Below are 9,193 nucleotides of genomic sequence, written 5' to 3'. Positions count from 1 at the left end.
CATGTGTGACCTTAAACTTTCAAGCAGCATGTTGATTGTGTGTGTGTGTGTGTGTGTGTGTGTGTGAGAGAGAGGGGGGGCAGAGGGAGGGGGGAGAGGGAGAGCGCAAACACATTCTTATGTGCGTGTGCCCTATTGGCCATTCAGCACTTCTCTTGTGTTCACTTCATTGCCAGACCTAGAAGGCTGCTGTGACTTGAATTTGTCTGTCAGGCTTCAGCTTCATCCCCTCTCCCCTGACAGGGTTTCTCTGTGTAGCCCTCGCTGTCCTGGAGCTCACTTTGTAAACCAGGCTGGCCTTGAGCTTACTGGAATTAAGGGCATGTACCACCACTCTACTTTTTTGTCAACCCTCCTTTAAACCAGAGGTCAGTCTGAAACCTCCAGATGCAGCTGAGCAAACACGGCAGTTGGGTTTTTTTTTTTTTTTTGTTCCACATTGAACATATTCAGTCAACTGCACTGGAAACCCACAGATGTGCGTGCGTCCCTGATGTCACTGACTGTGGTTTTTAGGGGAGAAGGTAGACCAGTCATGTCTTGCCAGACATGGGCCTCTTAGCAAGGACATGCCCAGAGATGCTTTAACTAGTCACATGCTAGGGACATGAGCACCCCTGTCATAAGAGAGAACCACTGTGGGGATGTGAGGACCTGTCTAAACCACTCTAGAGTCTGTTGCTTCCTCTATTTCGGGTTCTTGGCGTTCTGATAACCCTGATCGCCCATGTGCCTGGAGCTTTACATGGGTGCTTAGGGTTCAAGCTTAGACATAGCAAGCACTGTACCAACTTCTCTCAGGCCTGCTTATTTTGAGGCAGGGTTTCACCAAATGACACAAAATAGCCTATTATTGTTGTTGTTGTTATTATTATTATTATTATCTTAAATAAATTCTTCTCTTTGTGGGGCTATGGGAAACCCACAAGCAACTTTTTAATTCAGTGTTTTCTCCTCGGAGGAGGGGAGAAATGAAGCACATTTTTGCTTCATTGCAAAGAGGTCACTCTAGTATCTGGCAGGATCATAAAGCCTGAGTAATCAACCTGCGTGTTTAATCATTCTAGAATCATCCACCATAAAGTTGCAATACAATACGATTTTAACTAGACAAAGCTTAAAAATTAAATAGAAGCTTTTAACTGTTACTAGTTAAACATGTTCAACCAGTACAAAAAACTTAAGTAGTTTACTTAGTTCTGAGGAGGCCCCAGAGGAATATTTACCCCAAGGACCAAGTGCAGCTCAAGTCACAGTATTCTAGCATGTTCTAGAAAGAGTCAGCAGGAGGCTTGGGAGCACATGAAGCAGTCCTGAAGAACGGGGGGCCCACCGGGTTGTGCGCAAGCATGGGTGAGCACTACTAGTCCAGGAGTTCCCTCCCACACACGGTGACCTCTGCTGCTGGGGCCTTTCACGTGCAGAACTGTTCTCTGTCTGGTTCCAGGGGTCTCGGAAGATAAATGTCTATTCCCAGACCAGCTGTTGCAGATGTCCAGGGGCCTCTGACCCTGAGCAAGACGCCTCACTGTTTCAGATTTTGTGTTCTTTCCTATAAGCTAAAGAGCAGCTCTCACTCAGTGTGTATGGGGTGGGAGTGGTTCAGATTTGGGAAGAACTCTGTAGACCTTTATCAGTTGCACATCCTCGATGGAAAGTCCACAGGTCTCTAAATCCACAGTTGGAGGATTTGAGGCTTCATGTGTTTGGACTAGGGGTGCCCTACCTCTGATACCCAGCTCCTAGAGGGGGAAGTGGTTTAGCATATACAAAACATGCTTTTAGTCCCCTGTCTCCTCCAAAAGTAGCCCTGAGTTCTTTCTAGGGACTAGCAGGTATAGAGAAGGTTCCGGCTATCAGCAGGAGCAGGCAGGTAATGGGCAGCTAAACAAACGGTGCACATGGTAACTTCCGGTGATATACACACTGGAACAGCCCTGCCTGCAGCTCAAGCCTGTCATCCCAGCACTGCGGATATTGAGGCAAGAGAATTAAGACTTCAAAACTAGCCTAGGAAACTTGATGAGAACCTGTTTCAGGAATCAGCTGGACTGGGGATATTACGTAGTGGTAAAGTACCTGCCTAGCAAAACAAAACCCACAGGATTATACAGTAGTGTGTGCTCATGGGCGGGTAGGTGGACACGTGAGGAACTGAGGTTATTTTAAAGTCATAGAGTGAGCATGTCCTTTTGTAGCATCCCTCCCCCAAACACAGACACACAGCTACTGCAGAGATGCCGAAGCCACCATTGGGGCATTTGGGTGGGTTATTTGTCATGGCTCCTTCAAATTTAAGTAAAGGCTTAGTTGTGTTGAGCAGAAAGACATCAGATGCCATCTTTCAGAAGAGCAGGGCTGCTTCTGAACTCCCTGGCTGCCGGCATTGGAAGAATCCGTATGTGATCCATGAAGAGCTTAATCTCCCAGTGTCCCTGTTGGGCCTGCTTGAAGACACCAGGGCCACCCATGATCCCACTGTATGGGAACAGCAGATGAGACCCAGGTCTCTGAAGAGTGCTTAGAACTGACAGCCTCTCCTCTGAGCTGTGTGTCGCTTCTGCTGTGTGTCTGGCATTTCCAGAGAGCTATTTTAAGCATCATGGACAAATTATCTGAGCATTTAACAGCTGTGAAAAGGAAAGGATTGTAAAGAGATTTACGTGGGCTAGAGTTTTAATGGTGACCTTCGTGAGCCTCCATATTCCCATGGAGAAATGGGACTGATGGTCCCAGATGCTAGGTCGAACTGCTTCCAGAATAGCACGGCAAAGTCATGGAAGCTGTGTGCTTGTGATGAGCATTGCTTTGAGCGAAGACACTGAGTTCAGAAGTAGATTCTGTCTTATCTTATTTATTTTAGAGATGAAACAGGGCTTTCTGGATGCTGGGCAAACTCTCCTTCACTAAGTCTCAGCCCCAGCCCCTCACTGGAGGAGTCTAAGCAGGCATTGTACTGAAGAGCCACATACCCAGCCCCTTGCTGGAGAATCCAAAGCAAGTCTTGGAGGTACATCTCTCTTTTTTTAAAGTTGTATTCTAAGGCAAGGCCTTGGAATATAGCTCAGGCTAGCCTTGAGCCTACAATCCCCCTGCCTCAGCATTCCAAGTAACTAGGATTATAGGTGTGTGAGATGGCAAAATATATTTGGATCACCATGGATTACTAATGGCCAATATTGGCTTTTGATCTTACCTTTCAAATCTCAGTTTCACAAAGATGGACTCAAGCCTGATTGGCAGACGTGAGTAAACTCATAGCCTGGTGGGTTAGTAGCCATGGTCCGGTTGGCGTTCCTGAAGGAGCCTTAGGTGGGAGTCAGAACACTTGGGGCTTCGTTACGGTGGTGCTGCTGCTACTGACTTGGTTTGCAACCTGATCAAGCCCCATCACCTTTCATTTGACAGCTTTTAAACGATAAGGCGATTTATCCGTGACAGTTTACTTAGACCAGCTGCTCAGAGGGTGCTGAGAGCCGCACCAGCTTCTGCTGCTTGTTTCTCTCTGCAGCTCTCTCTCTCTCGTTGTCTGTCTTTCCCCACAGCATTCATGGCAGGCTCTCTTTAGGCTATTTCTTTTCCAGAATTTGCATGCATTCGGAGATCTTTGCAGACCCTGTTATGTGAGAACTCTGAGCTTACCAGGAAGAGTTTACTGTCTGGTTCTGGGTAACTCGAGCGGTTGACATTTATTAATGGCTATCTATTCATATAGTTCTTTTTCCAAATACCTTTTTTTTTTTTTTAAAGTAGTCCAGGCTGGCCTCAAACTCGCTGTGTAACCAAGGATGACCTTGAATTGTTAACCTGTCTCCACCTCCCAGTGCTGGGATTACTGGTGTGTACCAGTATGCCCATCTCCATCCACTCTTTTTTTTTTTATGATCATTGTCACTTTTTATCTTGTTGATGATTTATTTATTTATTATATGTAAGCACACTGTAGCTGTCTTCAGACACTCCAGAAGAGGACGTCAGATTTTGTTACGGATGGTTATGAGCCACCATGTGGTTGCTGGGATTTGAACTCCAGACCTTTGGAAGAGCAGTCGGGTGCTCTTACCCACTGAGCCATCTCACCAGCCCCTCCATCCAATCTTAAGTGTGTGTTTCTACAATAGGTACAGTGTTTGAGTCAGGCAGAGAAAAATCAAGACCTAGAAAAGACATTAACTTGCTTTGTGTGTCCCACTCAAATCAACAAAGCTGGCAGGAGGCTGCACATCTAGCCCAGCCTTCCTAGGTCTGTGCCAGTGTGGGTCCCTGGGGAGTGCTTCCATAGTCTTGCAGCCCACAGCCACCTTCTGGGTGCACAGAGCCAGCTGCCTTGTGGGATGGATCTCCAGAGCCTCCTCCTGCTGCTGAGGCTGCCTGGTCCCACGCCACCACCCTCTGCTGCCTGCTTCCAAGCACGTGAATTTCCCTGGGCATTTAGGGGAGAGTTGGAACTGCTTCTCATGGCATTCTCTGCATATCTTTTTCTCCCAGTTTCAAATCTGATCGGTTAGTCCATCAGTCTCTTTGGAACCCTACTATAATTTTGTGCTGACTACATGCAGGACGCTGTAAAGAGGGTCTACTGGCAAGTGTGCTTGGTTAGTGCCTCTGGCTTGATAGCTACTGCAAGGAGACCCAGCTTTGGTGCTGGTGGGGCCACATGTTCCCTCACCAGCTCCCATGTTACACGGTGGGAGCATTGCATTTCTAAGGTACAGAGCATGAACATTTCTGCTCAAAAAACCTTTTCATCTAACAGTACCTCGCTGGTTTTCTCCATTAACTGAGCTGTGCTTGCTAGATGAGTGTGAACAGGAACTCCATGTATTTGATATTTCCTTCTTTCTCTTGACTGGCACACTGCCTTTCACTGTGAGTAGCCTGTTCATACGTTCCTGTCTTCCCTTCTAACAGTTTTGCTCATTTTCCCTGTTGGACCATTTGCTGCCATGCCTTACCCACAAGTAGGGGCCCTGATGGTTCCAGTCTGAAATCTCTTGAGAGTTTGCCTTAAGGACATCTCCCAGGCCAAGGCATGTCCATTGCTTATTGTGCTGTCTGTCTTGTGGAACTTAATTACTTTTGGGCGAGTGGGGATTCCCATTCTACCTTGCCCCCCATTTTCTTCCCCACATACATTTTTAATTTTTTTTTTTCTATTCCAGATCCTACTATGTTTGTTCATTTGTTTTTGAGACAGGTCTCACTAAGCTAAGACTGACCTAGAACTTAACTTTGTAGCCAAGAAAGTTCCTTCTTCCTCCATATCCCAAGCGTTAGGATTAACAGGCATACACTGCCTCACCGGTTTCTGTGGTTCAGGGAATGGAACTAAGGGCTTCCTTAGGCAATCCTCCTGCCTCGGGTCCTAAAGTAGCTTAAATGACAGGTCTGTGTAACCACAGTGCCTGGCTCTGTGCCCCACCAGCTGAGACACACAGCCCCAGCTGTTCTGGATCTTATTTTGGAACTCTCCTCGGTGTAGATGTTACCAGGGCAACTTCTGGACTCTTTCTGTAATGCCAGCTTTTGCTTTCTGCCCCAACCAAGCCTGGGCATTCTTCTGTGATTGGTGGCAAGTAGGGCCTCAGTTTCTCCTCTTCCATTAGAGTCCCTTGTCCCTCCTATAACTAGTGACCAGCCATCCAGTCTATCAGCCCCCAGTGAGTTGATCTGACTTCTTTGTCCTCTATCAACCACCATATTCCTCATCGATGCCCCAGGACTGTCCAAGCCATGTACTCTTTGGATTCTTCCAATGCTTTTCATGTCCTTGGTGAGTGTGATGCATGAGGAGCCCCAGGCCCATCATTCTTCAGTGCCATGTGCGCTGTGTCTGGGTCTTCATTCTCTGCCGTCCAGCTTACAGCCTTCTTCCCAGTTCTGTTTTATAAAGCCTTGTCTCTTTTCTTTTTTGTGCTGGGGACAGGATCCTAGCTGAGTGCTCTACCGCTGAGCTAAGTCTCCAGCTCCCTCTGTCTGGCCCTCAGGTCTGTTTTCTCCCTCCCCACCTTCTGGGGTTAAACACCAGCATCCTTTGTAAGTACCCTATCACTCAGCTACTTCTCATCAATTTGCTAAGGCTAGCTCTATAGCTAGGCTGACTTTGAACTTGTAATCCTCCTGCCTCAGACTCTGAAGTAGCTTAAATGGCAGGTCTGTGTGACCACAGTACCTGGCTCTGAAAATTCCTACTTTTTAATGAAAATTTAAATGGATTTTTATTGGGATTTCATTTAATTTGTACATTTGGACAGACTCAATGAAGTGTTCAGCGTTTTGATAGTGTTACTGCAGATCATATTCTTAGGTGAATTTAATTCCATGTAGGGCTCAGGGGACTCATGAAAACTTACAGCGCCTTCACTTACACAGCTCATTGTGCAGATACAAAGTAGTCAGAACTGAAGGATTGATCATTTTCATCTGGAGCTGAGCATAAAAATAAACCCCACTCTGTTATCATAGGTGGCTGTGATTAAGACAGGGCGAAAGGTCGGCTCCAAGCCTTCTACCACTGACAGTTTCCTGAGGAAGATGGAGTGTCTCTTCATCTTCGGTCCAGGTCATCAGTAGCTGAGAGCCATTACTGTCTATTGGCTGTTTGGTTTGTGTGAAATATGGGGCTGGGCAAAGCCGCCTTCCCCGAGGTCAGGTGTGTTCATGTAATCAAAAGATCTGAGAACCACACAGCACATACTCATATGTATGTGTACATGAGGTACTGGCACGGAGATGCCTTTTGTATTTTAAAACATACTTCATTATGGGTTATTTTCAAGCTCCTGGGAGAAGCTCAGTTAGCCAATTTTTTTTGTGTCTCGCAAGACAGGCATTTGTGAAGCTATCAGCCACTGGCTAAGCAATGAAACATGAAGATTTCTCCTGTGTAAATGTGCTTAGCCCTGTTCAGTTCCCATAACCTAGACAGAGAAGTAGGGCATTGGCTTCTATTGATTTGAATTTAAAACTTGAAGACAAGAATATTCTTATTTAATTTGTATATAAACATCCCACAAAGAATTTCACCTTTTTTTTTTTTTTTTTTTTTTTTAACATTTTAAAATTTCTCTCTGTGTGTGCATGCATGCATGTGGGTCTCAGGATGAAGCTGAGGTAGTCAGGCTTGGCAGCGAGCACTTTTACCCATGAACCATCTCTCCCTTGCTCTTTGCTTCTGATTTAAGTGCTTGCCTTGTGAGAGAAAATATAGTTTCTCATAGTGACCTGAAGGCAGGAGGAAAGGGATCAGTGGATGTGCTTGTGAGGACTCAGGGGAGGTTAAAACAGGACCAGGGCAGGTCAGAGTGAGAAATGATGACCAGAGTGTGTGGGCTCGCTCCTTCCAACTGGACAACCAGGAGCTGTAGTCATACTTTCTTTTTGCTGAAAGCTTTTGAAAACTAATCTCTCTTTCCTGTCCCCTCCCCCTCTCTTTCCCTCCCTACCTCCCTCCCTCCCTCCCTCCCTCTCTCCCTTCCCCCTACCCATCTCCCTCTCCCTCTGTCCTTCTTCCCCCTCTTTCCCTCCCCTCCTCTGTTTGAACAAATCCATTTGTACTTATAGCCAGATAAAAGCGCTTGAGCATGTATTCATTGTCTTGGATGTAAGTGTGGGAATGCCAGCCAGCCTTTTTAAGTAAAGGAATTGATATGGAAGGAACCAGGGAGCCGAGAGCCATTTCACTCTGAAATTCTTTTTGCATTAGCACATCTGCAGCATTGAGGACTGTGTGGAAAATTGAAATAGTACTTCTATCCTGCCGTGTCTCCAGCACGTCAATAAATCACCTTTTTTCCCTTTTAAAATGTCTGGCCTTGTAATTTATGTTTGCGTAACCCATTACTAAATTCATAGTAGGTGTTTTAGTTGGCAGGCGTTGTTCTAGAAGTTCTGGGGGCACTGAAAAAATACAGAGCCTTTGTATTTATACTTAAGTGGACATTTTAGTTTAGTTTTTTGTTTTAATAATGAACTGGGTATTTATATAATTTAATACACTATTATTCGTGTGTGTACAAGCCACAGTGTGTGTGTGTAGGTCACATGACTGTTTCTCTGCTTTCACTGTGGATCCTGGGGAGTGAATTCAGGGCGTCAGGCTTGGGTGTCAGCTGCCTTTTCCCAGGGAGCCTTCTCCTTAGCCCTGAATTTGAATTTAAGAAATAATGGTAATTTGGAGGCAGAGTTTGCATTTTGCTTTGGAAAACACTATCAAGCCATGCTCTTACCCTTCTCCACTGTTAGGGCTGCTCAGTGCACTTCATGGTTCTCTTTCTTCTAAAATGAAAATTGGATGAAGGATTATGATTCAGATATTAAGGTTGAACTAATGTGCTTCACTCTGAGTAGAATACTAGCAACCACTGGCCAGCAGGGTGGTTGGGGAGGTAAAAGTATTTGCCACATAAGTCTCTCGAATTAAATCCAACCACCAAAACCCATAGTGGACTTTCACACTTGGGCTGTGCCATTGGCCCTCCCTATTAATAAAAATTAAGAAAAGCCTAAATCTGTAGTTAGACATGGTAGAACATCTCCATGCCCCTTCCTCCCCATCCCCACCCCGTGTCCTTTTGTCCCATAGAGCCCAGTTTGAAATTTCTAAGAAATCCAAAAATGGCCTTGAATTTTTAGTCCCTTTGCCTCAGAAGCTGAGGCGGGAGATGAAGACTTCAAGGCTGGGCTGGAGAGCCCCGCAAGGCCGGGTACTGTTTTCTTTGTAAAGAAGGGCAGGCGTAGCTCAGCTCCGTGGTAGAACAGTAGCTTTGCTAAGGGCCCAGCTTTCCTCCTCAGACCCACAGCAGGAAGAAAGACGGCTCTCATAGTTTTAAAACGTTTTAGTTGTTGGCCACAGCGTCACTCCTAAAGTGAAGGCAAATATACCCATTCACTGACTCTACTCACTGGTGTGTGCATGTGTACATGTGTGTTTGTGTTTTAAACAGGAATAGAAGGCTCAGGAGTTGTTCATGTAATTGTGGTTGACTCAGAACATTTCATTCTCCCCCTTTCCCTTTTCCTGTCTTCCTTCTTTCCTTTCTCCTCTTTCCCTTCTTTCTTCCTCCTCTCCTTTCTTCTCTGCTTCCTCTTCCTTCCTGTCTTTCCTTTTTCTTCTTCCTTCCTTCCTTCCTTCCTTCCTTCCTTCCTTCCTTCCTTCCTTCCTTCCTTCCTTCCTTCTTTCCTTCCCTCCCTC

The 9,193-nt window shown here is 45.8% G+C and overlaps 1 protein-coding gene and 1 long non-coding RNA gene across 10 annotated transcripts in view; one reads left to right on the top strand and one right to left on the bottom strand.

Moving 5' to 3' along the window:
- The window catches only part of Cux1 (cut like homeobox 1), a 321,311-nt gene that overhangs the window by 86,806 nt on the left and 225,312 nt on the right, over nt 1-9,193 (top strand). The gene's annotated exons all lie outside the window — the stretch shown is intronic.
- LOC115063064 overlaps nt 7,832-9,193 on the bottom strand; it is a 1,546-nt gene continuing 184 nt past the window's right edge. The window contains exons 2-3 of the long non-coding RNA XR_003842944.1: nt 8,229-8,277; nt 7,832-8,143 (exon numbers count right to left, since the gene is read on the bottom strand). This is a non-coding gene — a long non-coding RNA (uncharacterized LOC115063064). The remainder of the gene's footprint in view (nt 8,144-8,228; nt 8,278-9,193) is intronic.

The sequence above is a fragment of the Mus pahari genome, chromosome 23, assembly GCF_900095145.1.
Source record: "Mus pahari chromosome 23, PAHARI_EIJ_v1.1, whole genome shotgun sequence".
NCBI classification, from domain to species: Eukaryota; Metazoa; Chordata; class Mammalia; order Rodentia; family Muridae; genus Mus; species Mus pahari.
Note: the sequence above shows the minus strand (reverse complement) of the source record. Positions and strands in the feature narration are given on the sequence as shown.